The sequence below is a fragment of the Balaenoptera ricei genome, chromosome 8 (assembly GCF_028023285.1).
Source record: "Balaenoptera ricei isolate mBalRic1 chromosome 8, mBalRic1.hap2, whole genome shotgun sequence".
NCBI lineage: Eukaryota > Metazoa > Chordata > Mammalia > Artiodactyla > Balaenopteridae > Balaenoptera > Balaenoptera ricei.
In genome coordinates, this window is record NC_082646.1 from 108,770,212 (window position 1) to 108,783,630 (window position 13,419).

Here is a 13,419-nt window from a genome sequence, read left to right on the forward strand (position 1 = left end):
GCGATTCCGTTGCAGAGCAGCCCCTGGCTCTGTGTGACCTAAGGGACATGTCCCTTTATCTCTCTGAGCCCAAGTTTCCTGTCCGTAAAGTAAGGAGGTTGAAGCAGATGATCCCTAAGGTCTCTTCTAGTGGATATGGGGTCGTTGCCCCTCATAGCACACCAAGTGCAAAAAGAAAAAAAGGGACCTGGATGGTTTGAGCAAGAATCCCAGCTCAAGATCTAGAGTCAGAGACACTTGGGTATGTGACTTTGGGCAAAGTGATTACATCTCTTGAGCCTCAGTTTCCTCATTTGCAAAGCTGGGGGTAATGATAGAACCACCTCAGGTTTTTGATGGTTAAATGGAGTAAGTTTTTAGCCTTCCCGTAATAAGTGCTATCCCAGTCCCAGCCATCAGTTCTGATATTTTCAAAAACATCCCTTAGCCACTGTGAGAACTTTTCTTAACTTTTGGAGTCACGTCCTCTATTTAATTAATTAATTAATTTAGGCTGCACCGTGTCTTAGTTGTGGCATGCAGCGTCTTTAGTTGTGGCATGCGAACTTAGTTGCGACAGGCAGGCAAGATCTAGTTCCCCGACCAGGGATAGAACCGGGGCCCCCTGCATTGGGAGCGCAGAGTCTTACCCACTGGACCACCAGGGAAGTCCCCACTTCCTCTGTTGATGGGCAAATCTGTCCTCCTAGGAAGGATGGTTTTATAGGCTGATTCTGATGGGGAAACCTGAGCCTGCTTACCCAAGGCTGGGTGCTCATGGCCAGGGTATCTCTTCCGTTCAGCTGTAGTCTGGGTTATATCATTACCACACAGCATTAGAAAGAGTGCAAAGCTGGACACCACGTAGTGCAGAAGATACTTTCCTTGCATAAGATACACACAGGATGTGAGCACTTACATGTTATAGTGCAGAAACAGCTGACTATTGAATTATAATATTTACATAATATACCATTTACATAAAACTGGATATATATACAGTTATAAGGGATACATAAGAATCCTATGTTACCTACACTGAGTTCAAGCTTTGTATTAATTGGGAAAATTCTAATAAGGAGTTTTTAATTAGTGATGAAAATGTATTATTTTTAAATCTGAGAACTCCCAGTAGCTTCACAAACAAGACTTCACTCATCCAACAGCCATCTTTATGTGGAAGCCGTATTCCATGAGTATTATTTGAGCACCTGTTATGCACGTGGTATTTTGGGGGGAACTCCAAAGGATACAAAGATGTATAAGATGATATTTGCCCTCAAGAAACATGGAGTCTAGTAGAGAAGATCAACTATGCATACAAAACACATATAAGTAGAAAGTGACATGTCTTGAGAGAGGTGCAGGTAAGTGTGCTGTGAACATTCAGAGACAGGAGACACCACTGCGAAGTGGCTATATGATGAGAGCCAAGGAGCAGACAGCATTTGTGCTGGGCTGTGAAGGATGTGGAGAATGTGGATATGCTAAGAATTAGGGAAAAGATATTCTGGGCACCCTCCCCACAGTCCTGAGACATGGGGGAGAAATGTCTGTAGATACTGAGCTCTCAGAAGACAGGGACTGGGTTTTGGTCAGTGTTTTTATTCCCAGCTTGGCACATGGATGGCACACAGTAAATAATAGTGAATGAACGGGAGCTGTGAGTTTCCTGCAGAGGGGAAGTGAGATGTGGTCTATTGCCCTGAGGCCCTTTTATTAGGCTCACATGCTTCTTACAGCCACTCTTCCAGGGGAAGAATGTGAAGAGGCAGATGATCATGGGGCAAGGGCCATACCTTTGGCATATTTGGTGCAGGACCAGCCAATTGGTAGCAGAGTGAACAGGGTCTCGTGAATGGGTAGGAGGGTTTGTGAGTCTCCTTCCCTGGAACTGAGCTGAACAGCTGCAAGGGGAGGAAAGTACAGCACAGGATCATGAAGCAATCTTGAGGACCAATGATGGACACTCCTTTGGCTGTTGTGGCATTTGTGTCTGTTCTTGGCTTTTCTTTTTCAATGGCCCACTCTTCCCCCGAGACATTTCTCTCCCAGCTGTGACCCACCTGGGAGTGGGAAACCGTGTGCACCACACCAACAGACTGCCGAGGCCTGCAGCTGCTGCAAAGGAATGAAGCTGGCTTGCAGCACCATCTTCAGGCTGACTTCGAGGCCCTGCCCTTCCACAGGCCTGCCTAGGGCTGAACTTGCGCCAGGAGCTAGCGCTGAAGCAGACCACTCAGAGCAGTTGTCCCATGACCTGGGGGGTGGAGAACTTCCTTAGGAGCTGGGACGGAGCTGTGACTTGAGGAAGGCAGAGCAGAGAAGATTGAAGGGAGAATGGCTTGAGGACAGGGCAAAGCCTCCCAAGTCCTGTTTAGACGTCCCCTCGGACCCTCTGTTGCTCACAGAGGGTGCAGTCATCCTCAGAACAAGGAAGCTGGGGAGAGGTTAAGAGTACAACGAAGGAAGGGATGGGACACAACTGACTGTCTGTTTTGTCCCTAGATGTAGGTTGGTGCAGGACTTCTGGGGGCCACAAGTGCTCCTTTTCCTGGAGATGTGACCCAAGGTGAGCTGTTACAGCCTCTTCCTGGCAGCCTGTGCTCCCACCCCGGAATCCTGCGCTTCTTCTCCGTCCTGCCTCTCCAGTTTGCTTCTACTCCACTGGCTGCAGGTAAGTGCCTGTGGGTGTGTCAGGATTCCTGTGTAGCGAAGTGCCCCGGGAAGCCGTAATTACTGCAGACCTGGTGCAGCTCAGGGACTGCCGTGGAGGCCTACATCAGCCTACCTCAGGGGCGCGATGACCCACTGCAGTTTACAACAGCTGGGAAGTCTTATGTTGCGACTTTAACTTTCCCTTCTGAGGGATGTGAATTTTTCGGTTTAGGTCAGAGAGCCAGTGGTGGCACTGAGACCAGTCATCTTTCCACTGCCTTGGCTGTCACTAAAGGTGTGCCATCTGCCTCCCAGTAAGGCTAACCTGCAGTTAAACCGGGACTTTCCTTCCTTCCCATTTCAGCCAGATTTCCCTGCCCATTTCCCTCAGTTTTCCAGCCCAGCTTCTCTGTCGCTGGACATATTTGACCAGAGCCTCTCACTCTCACGCCCTTGCTAGTCACTGACTTGTTTCCATGGCAACAGGTCACACCAGAGCTGGTACTTCTCCCCTTACTCTGCCAGGTTTGCTCGTTCCCAGGCAGACGCCCTGGAGAGCTGGCACACTTTAGGGGATTCTGTATCTGGGCTTGAGGACCAAGAATACAAAAGCTGTTTTCCCAGTGGGTAGGGAGGCAAGTTTTCAAAGGCTGCCCAGTGGGATTCCCTGGCCTGGGTCGTGACACCAACCCCCAGCCCCCGGCACCCCTGATGGCAGATCAGTGAGCCTGGGAGGTAGAGCTGGGGAGGCAGGTGTGGCAGGGAGGGTCACCCAGAGCAAGCCCGGGCTAGAGCAAGACCCCACGTGCCAGCCTAACCCAGGCCAGACATAACTGTGGTGGCAGGCGACAGGTTGGGTGAAGGAGGCTGCCCCTCCCTGGAGGCTGGGGCGAGGAGAAGGAGCTGATTATATGCACCCCACATAATTGATCTTCATGCGGCCTGAGAAGGCGTGGAGCTGGGCAGCTGTGCCCAGGGCAGCAGCCACCTGCCCCTGCAGGCCGCGCTCTGCTGTGCAGCTCACCTCTTGGTTTGGTGGACTGACTCCAAGGCCTCTGACTTTCTCCACAGCTTCCACCCTCACTGGTGGCTCAGCTAGCTGCCTCCTCCAGCCCTGTCCACAGTCTGATTGTCTCCGTGTCCTAAATGTTCCTGTGCTAGGCTGAGCTCTGCCTCATCAGAATGTCCACACTCCTGCCGACCTCGAGCTTTTATTTTCTACACAGAAATGGGAAACTGGGAGAGGAGGGCTGAGTGCCATGGGGATAGAGTAAGTGGTTTAGGGGCAACAAATGGAATTATCTGAGGATCGGTGGGATGACTGAGCTGGTAAGCAGAGACCCCCTCCACCAACCCCAGTACTGCTGGGTGTCCTGTATGGCAGGTGGGTCTGGATGGAGCAAGGCCTCCTGGGTCTCCCTGCAGCCAAATATGCTGCAGGCGGTCCCTGCTGCCCCACCCACCACCCTGTGCTGGCCTCCCCCTCAGCCCAGCTCTGTCATCTCTTCCCTCTCTCCCTCCACCCCTGGCCCACCCACACCTGAGCTGCTTAGGAGTGCCGATCTTGGCCTGCATGCTGCAGGACTGGTGCTCTTGGGCAGACACTTGATTCCTCTCCTCTTACTAAGGAAAAAGGACTCTGAAAAGAGGGGAAGTTAGGGCAAGAAGACCGAACTATGTGCGGGCTAAGTAGAAAGGAACCAGGGGAGATGCTGAAGAGACACTACCAGAGAAGGACTCAGGGTACCAGTCAGCTCTAAGGGCCTGCTGGTCCCGGGGATGGGTTGTGGGGCCAGGTGAGGCGGGTCCAGTGGAGAATTCTGGTTCTGATTGGACCCTGTCTGACAGCCTGAGGGCCTGTGAAGGATCCATTTGACAGGAAAGCAGGGATAAAACCAAACCTACTCCTTTTTCTTATAGTTCATGTCTTTGAGCCTTGAGCTGCAAACTAGCCTCTCCTGCTGACTTTCCCATTTCCTGTGTTCTCCGACACCCAGGTGTAAACCTCAGGGTGATAACCCGACGTTTACTCAGTTATCAAATTCTGAAGGTCCTTCACAAAACAGTTGCCTTTTATTCCCACTTCCTCCACCTAGCCCAAGTACCTGCTCCCATGCCTAGACTAATGTAATAGCCTCCTAGCTGTGATGCCCTTTGGTCTGTCCAGGGCATCATGACTAGATTAATCTTGCAGAAGAATTGCATCACTTCACATGTTACTGCCATGTTTATTGCCTTCCGTGGTGCTCCCTGTTGCTAGCCAGGAACAGTACAGGCTCTCTGTTCTTTAGCTCAGGGCCTTTCCCAGTTTGGCACACAGCCTACCTACCTTTCTGGCTTTATCTTCCAGAACGTCCTAGCATGCACCTTTGACTCAAATCAAACTAGATTACTCAGTGTTTCTTGAAAGCACTTTTTCTTCCTCTTAACCTTTGCTCCTGCTTTTCTCTCTGTCTGGGAGGGTCCTCTCTCACATTCATTTATTCATTTTAAAATATTTATTGAGCACCTTCTTTGTATTTTGAACATCTTCAGTCTTACAGAAAAGTTGAAAGAGTAGTACAATGAACATGCATATAGATTCACCAGTTGTTAACCTTTTGCCACGTTTCTTTCTCTTTTCTCTCTCTTTTTTCCCTAGATCCACTAAAAATAAGTTGCAGGCATTAAGACACTTCACCCCTAAATATTTTGGCCCATATCTCCTAAAAATGAGGACATTTTCTCATGTAACCACAATATCCTTTTTAAAAATTTGTGGTAAAATATACATAACATGAAATTTACTATTTTAACCATTTTAAGTATACAGTTGTGTTGCATATAGCTGATTCACTTTGTTATACAGCAGAAACTAACACAACATTGTAAAGCAATTATACTCCAATAAAGATGTTAAAAAAAACCATGTATACAATTGTGGCATTAAGTACATTCACAGTGTTATGCAACCATCACCACTATCCACTTCCAGAACTTTTTCATCATCCTGAAAAGAAACTGTACCCAGTAAATATCCCATCCTCCCCTGGTAACCTCTGTTCTACTTTCTGTCTCTATGAAGTTTCCTGTTCTAGGTAGTTAATGTAAGTGGAATCATGCAATATTTGTCCTTTTGTGTCTGGCTTATTTCACTTAGCATAATGTCTTCAAGGTTCATCCATGTTGTAGCATTGTCAGAATTTCATTCCTTTTAAAGGTTGAGTAATATTCTATTGTATGTGTATATCATACTTTGTTTAGCTACTCATCTGTTGATGGACACTTGGGTTGTTTCCACCTTTTGGCTGTTGTGAACAATGCTGCCAGGAGCACGGGTGTGCAAGTATCTGTTTGAGTCCCTGCTTTCAATTCTTTCAGGTATATACCTAGAAGTGGAATTGCTGGGTCATATGCTAAGTCTGTGTTTAACTTTATGAGGAACTGGCAAACTATTTTCCATGGCGACCAAGAAATTTCCCAGTGCAGTATTATTATTTAGACTAATTAGGCCATAATTACATTTCTCCACATAGCCCTAAAATCTAGACTAGTCTTCTTGCCTTTTTGTTTTTCATGACATTGATATTTTTGAAGAATCGAAGCTCGTTTTCTGGTAAAATATCTCAATTTGAATTTCTTTGAATGCTTCCTCACAATTAGATTCAGGTTAAACCTTTTTGCAAGAATACCACATAAGGGACATGCTCTCTCTTGCGTTTTCAATCATTTAATATTGCTTTATCTCATTAGTGTTGATGCTGAACCACTAAGACAACTTACATATAGGGGTACAATGATAGGAAGAAAAGGGGGATAGAAGACAATGGAATCACACCTTTAAATTGCTGACAAAGGGAGAGTTTCAGTCTAGAATTCTATAGCCAATGAAAATATCCTTCAAAATGAAAGAGGAATAAAGACTTTTTCAGAAAAATGAAAGATAAGAGAATTTACTGCCAGCAGACTTGCACTGTGAGAAATGCTAAATGAAGTTATTTAGGCTGAAAGGAAATTTGCAAACTTGGATCTATAGGAAGGAATGAAGAGCACAGAATTGATAATTCTGGGTAATTATAAAAGAATGGCTTTTTTCTTCTCTTAATTTCCATAAAAGACAAATGACTGTTTACAGCAAAAGTAATACAATTGTAAGATGCAGTTTATGACATATGTAGGAATAAAATATATGATAATAGTACAAAAAATGGGAGAGTAGATTATATTATAGTTTCTTCTTTTGTGAAATGTGGAGTTCAATTACACTGTGAGAAATTAGTGATACATATTTATAATTTCTAGAGCAATCATTAAAAATAATAAAAAGGTATAGCTAAAATGCAAAGAGATGAAATAAAGTATAATATTAATTATATTTAATATTGAATTATAATGTGTGACAATTATATCTATATTAATAATTAATACTATTACATTTATAATATTAATTATGCATGATATTAATATAAAAATAATATTCAATTCCTCAAAAGAAGTCAGGAAAAGAACTGAGGAACAAAAGAACATATAGGGCAGACCTTCCCTGGTGGCACAGTGGTTAAGAATCCGCCTGCCAATGCAGGGGACATGGATTCAATCCCTGGTCCGGGAAGATCCCACATGCCGCGGAGCAACTAAGCCCGTGCTCCACCACTACTGAGCCTGTGCTCTAGAGCCCGCGAGCCACAACAACTGAGCCCGTGTGCTACACCTACTGAAGCCTGTGCGCCTAGAGCCCGTGCTCCACTACGAGAGAAGCCACTGCAATGAGAAGCCCGCGCACCGCAACAAAGAGTAGCCCCCACTCGCGACAACTAGAGAAAGCCTGCGTGCAGCAACGAAGACCCAACGCAGCCAAAAATAAATAAATTAATTAATTTTTAAAATACAATAATAAAAAAAGAACATATGGGGCAAATAGAAAACAAATAGCAAGATGATAGACTTTGTTATGGGTTGAATTGTGTCCCCCACCAAAGCATATATTGAAATCCTGCACCTCCAAATGTGACTTATTTGGAGACAGAGTCTTGTTTTTTTTGTCTTTAAAAATTTATTTTATTTTATTTTTTTGGAGATAGAGTCTTTGTTGTTTTGGGTTTTTTTAAGCTTCATTAAAGATAAACTCCTTTATTTCATGCAGATATGCAGATACATATACATATAGATAGATATATAATCTTTTTTCTGATTTTATTTTCTTTTTATTGAAGTATAGTTGATTTACAGTGTTGTGCCAATCTCTGCTGTTATAACAATTTTTTTTAAATACTAATTACAGCTTTATTTTAATAAACCCTGTCCTTGGTTATTATATCCTACTTTTCCAAGGAGATAGAGTCTTTATAGAAGTATTATGTTAAAATGTGGTCATTAGGGTAGACCCTAATCCAATATGACTGGTGTCCTTATAAGAAGAGGAAATTGGGACACAGACATGTACAGAGAGAAAATGATGTGAAGGCACAGGGAGAAGATGGTTGTCTGCAAGCCAGAGACTGAGGCCTGGAATAGATCCTTTCCTCACAGCCCTCAGAAGGAACCAACTCTGCCAACACCGTAATCTCAGACTTCCTGCTTCCAGAACTATGAGTAAATAAATTTCTGTTGTTTAAGCCACCCAATCCATGGTACTTTGTTATGGCAGCCCTTGCAAACTAACACAGACTTAAACCCAACTGTATTAATAATTCCATTAAATAGAAATGCTCCAATTAAAAAACAGAGCTAGTCAGAATAAAAAGTCAAAACCCAACTATAGTTGACCCTTGAACAATGCAGGGGTAAGGGGCACCAACCCTCCCTGCAGTGGAAAATGTGAGTATAACTTTACAGCTGGCCCTCCCTATCCTCAGTTCTGCATCAACGGAATCAACCAACCGATGATCGTTTAGTACTGTAGTACATATTTACTGAAAAAAAATCCGTGTATAAATGGACCCTGCAGTTCAAACCTGTGTTGTTCAACCTGTATATATCTAAAAGAGGTATAATCTTAATATACAGACACAATGTAAAAGGATGAAAAAAGATATCCTATGCACATAGAAAGCTGATACGGCTCTATTAATATTGGACAAAGAAATGTCACGACAAGGAGAATTAGCAGAGAAAAGGAGAGACATTTCATAATCAAAAAAGGGTCAATTGAAGAGGGAAGATATAATCCTAAATGTATATGCACCCAGTAACAGAGCTACAAAAAATGAAATAAAAGCTGACAGAACTGACAAACCTCTTAGATAGCCTCATCCACCAGAGGGCAGACAGCAGAAGCAAGAAGAACTACAATTCTGCAGCCTGTGGAAGGAAAACCACATTCACAGAAAGATAAACAAAATGAAAAGGCAGAGGACTTTGTACCAGATGAAGGAACAAGATAAAACCCCAGGAAAACAACTAAATGACGTGGAGATAGGCAACCTTCCAGAAAAAGAATTCAGAATAATGATAGTGAAGATGATCCAGGACCTCGGAAAAAGAATGGAGGCAAAGATTGAGAAGATGCAAGAAATGTTTAACAAAGACCTAGAAGAATTAAAGAACAAACAAACAGAGATGAACAATACAATAACTGAAATGAAATGAAAAATACACTAGAAGGAATCAATAGCAGAATAACTGAGGCAGAAGAATGGATAAGTGACCTGGAAGACAGAATGGTGGAATCTACTGCTGTGGAACAGAATAAAGAAAAAAGAATGAAAAGAATGAAGACAGCCTAAGAGACCTCTGGGACAACATTAAATGCAACAACATTCACAGTATAGGGGTCGCAGAAGGAGAAGAGAGAGAGAAAGGACCCGAGAAAATATTTGAAGAGATTATAGTCGAAAACTTCCCTAACATGGGAAAGGAAATAGCCACCAAGTCCAGGAAGCGCAGAGAGTCCCAGGCAGGATAAACCCAAGGAGAAACACGCCGAGACACACAGTAATCAAACTGACAAAAATTAAAGACAAAGAAAAATTATTGAAAGCAGCAAGGGAAAAACGACAAATAACATACAAGGGAACTCCCATAAGGTTAACAGCTGATTTCTCAGCAGGAACTCTACAAGCCAGAAGGGAGTGGCATGATATAATTAAAGTGATGAAAGGGAAGAACCTACAACCAAGATTACTCTACCCAACAAGGATCTCATTCAGATTCGATGGAGAAATCAAAAACTTTACAGATAATCAAAAGCTAAGAGAATTCAGCACCACCAAACCAGCTCTACAACAAATGCTAAAGGAATTTCTCTAAGTGGGAAACACAAGAGAAGAAAAAGACCTACAAAAACAAACCCATAACAGTTAAGAAAAAGGTAATAGGAACATACATATCGATAATTTCCTTAAACGTGAATGGATTAAATACTCCAACCAAAAGACACAGTCTCACTGAATGGATACAAAAACAAGACCCATATATATGCTGTCTACAAGAGACCCACTTCAGACCCAGGGACACATACAGACTGAAAGTGAGGGGATGGAAAAAGATATTCCATGCAAAAGGAAATCAAAAGAAAGGTGGAGTAGCAATACTCATATCAGATAAAATAGACTTTAAAATAAAGAACGTTACAAGAGACAAGGAAGGACACTACATAATGATCAAGGGATCAATCCAAGAAGAAGATATAACAATTATAAATATATATGCACCCAACATAGGAGCACCTCAATACATAAGGCAACTGTTAACAGCTATAAAAGAGGAAATCGACAGTAACACAATAATACTGGGGGACTTTAACACCTCACTTACACCAATGGACAGATCATCCAGGCAGAAAATTAATAAGGAAACACAAGCTTTAAATGACACAGTAGACCAGATAGATTTAATTGCTATTTATAAGACATTCCATCCAAAAACAGCAGATTACACTTTCTTCTCAAGTGCACAAGGAACATTCTCCAGGATAGATCACATCTTGGGTCACAAATCAAGCCTCGGTAAATTTAAGAAAATTGAAATCATATCAAGCATCTTTTCCAACCACAACGCCATGAGATTAGAAATCAATTACAGGGGAAAAAAACGTAAAAAACACAAACACATGGAGGCTAAACAACACGTTACTAAATAACCAAGAGATCACTGAAGAGATCAAAGAGGAAATCAAAAAATACCTAGAGGCAAATGACAATGAAAACATGACGATCCAAAACCTATGGGATGCAGCAAAAGCAGTTCTAAGAAGGAAGTTTATAGCTATACAAGCCTACCTCAAGAAACAAGAAAAATCTGAAATAAACAACCTAACCTTACACCTAAAGGAACTAGAGAAAGAAGAACAAAGAAAACCCAAAGTTAGTAGAAGGAAAGAAATCATAAAGATCAGAGCAGAAATAAATGAAATAGAAACAAAGAAAACAATAGCAAAGATCAATAAAACTAAAAGCTGGTTCTTTGAGAAGATAAACAAAATTGATAAACCTTTAGCCAGACTCATCAAGAAGAAGAGGGAGAGGACTCAAATCAATAAAATTAGAAATGGAAAAGGAGAAGTTACAACGGACACCGCAGAAATACAAAGCATCCTAAGAGACTACTACAAGCAACTCTATGCCACTAAAATGGACAACCTGGAAGAAATGGACAAATTCTTAGAAAGGTATAACCTTCCAAGACTGAACCAGGAAGAAATAGAAAATATGAACAGACCAATCACAAGTAATGAAATTGAAACTGTGATTAAAAATCTTCCAACAAACAAAAGTCCAGGATGAGATAGCTTCACAGGTGAATTCTATCAAACATTTAGAGAAGAGCTAACACCCATCCTTCTCAAACTCTTCCAAAGTATTGCAGAGGAAGGAACACTCCAAACTCATTCTATGAAGCCACCATCACCCTGATACCAAAACCAAAGATACTACAAAAAAAGAAAATTACAGACCAATATCACTGATGAATATAGATGCACAAATCCTCAACAAAATACTAGCAAACAGAATCCAACAACACATTAAAAGGATCATACACCATGATCAAGTGGGATTTATCCCAGGGATGCAAGGATTCTTCAATATATGCAAATCAATCAATGGGATACACCATATTAACAAATTGAAGAATAAAAACCATATGATCATCTCCATAGATGCAGAGAAAGCTTTTGACAAAATTCAACACCCATTTATGATAAAAAAATCTCTCCAGAAAGTGGGCATAGAGGGAACCTACCTCAACATAATAAAGGCCATATGTGACAAACCCACAGCAAACATCATTCTCAATGGTGAAAAACTGAAAGCATTTCCTCTAAGATCAGGAACAAGGCAAGGATGTCCACTCTCACCACTATTATTCAGCTTGGTTTTGGAAGTCCTAGCCACGGCAATCAGAAAAGAAAAAGAGATAAAAGGAATACAAATTGGAAAAGAAGAAGTAAAACTGTCACTGTTTGCAGATGACATGATACCATACCTAGAGAATCCTAAAGATGCCACCAGGAAACTACTAGAGCTAATCAATGAATTTGGTAAAGTTGCAGGATACAAAATTAATGCATAGAAATCTCTTGCATTCCTATACACTAACAACAAAAGATCAGAAAGAGAAATTAAGGAAACAATCCCATTCACCCTTGCAACAAAAAGAATAAAATACCTAGGAATAAACCTACCTAAGGAGGCAAAAGACCTGTACTCAGAAAACTATAAGACACTGATGAAAGAAATCAAAGATGACACACACAGATGGAGAGATATACCATGTTCTTGGATTGGAAGAATCAATAGTGTGAAAATGACTATACTGCCCAAAGCAATCTACAGATTCAGTGCAATCCCTATCAAATTACCAGTGGCATTTTTTACAGAACTAGAACAAAAAAATCTTAAAATTTGTATGGAGACACAAAAGACCCCAAATAGCCAAAGCAGTCTTGAGGGGGAAAAAACGGAGCTGGAGGAATCAGACTCCCTGACTTCAGACTATACTACAAAGTACAGTAATCAAGACAATATGGTACTGGCACAAAAACAGAAATATAGATCAATGGAACAGGATAGAATGCCCAGAGATAAACCCACGCACCTATGGTCAACTAATCTATGACAAAAGAGGCAAGGATATACAATGGAGAAAAGACAGTCTCTTCAATAAGTGGTGCTGGGAAAACTGGACAGCTACATGTAGAAGAATGAAATTAGAACAATCCCTAACACCATACACAAAAATAAACTCAAAATAGATTAGAGACCTAAATGTAAGACCAGACACTATAAAACGCTTAGAGGAAAACATAGGAAGAACACTCCTTGACATAAATCACAGCAAGATCTTTTTTGATCCACCTCCTAGAGTAATGGAAATAAAAACAAAAATAAACAAATGGGACCTAATGAAACTCCAAAGCTTTTGCAAAGCAAAGGAAACTACAAACAAGACGAAAAGACAGCGGTCAGAATGGGAGAAAATATTTGCAAACGAATCAACGGACAAAGGATTAATCTCCAAAATATATAAACTGCTCATGGAGCTCAATATTAAAAAAACAAACAACCCAATCAAAAAATGGGCAGAAGGGCTTCCCTGGTGGCGCAGTGGTTAGGAATCCACCTGCCAATGCAGGGGACACGGGTTCAAGCCCTGGTCCAGGAAGATCCCACATGCCGCAGAGCAACTAAGCCCATGCGCCACAACTACTGAGCCTGCGCTCTAGAACCCGTGAGCCACAACTACCGAGCCTGCGTGCCACAACTACTGAAGCCCGTGTGCCTAGAGCCCATGCTCCACAACAAGAGAAGCCACCACAATGAGAAGCAACAAAGAGTAGCCCCTGCTCGCCGCAACTAGAGAAAG

The 13,419-nt window shown here is 42.1% G+C and overlaps 1 long non-coding RNA gene across 3 annotated transcripts in view; it reads left to right on the top strand.

The window, feature by feature from the left end:
• Positions 1–13,419, top strand: part of LOC132371030 (uncharacterized) — a 47,347-nt gene that overhangs the window by 516 nt on the left and 33,412 nt on the right. For all 3 annotated transcript variants that reach the window (XR_009504738.1, XR_009504737.1, XR_009504736.1), the window contains exon 2: positions 2,488–2,656. This is a non-coding gene — a long non-coding RNA (uncharacterized LOC132371030). The remainder of the gene's footprint in view (positions 1–2,487; positions 2,657–13,419) is intronic.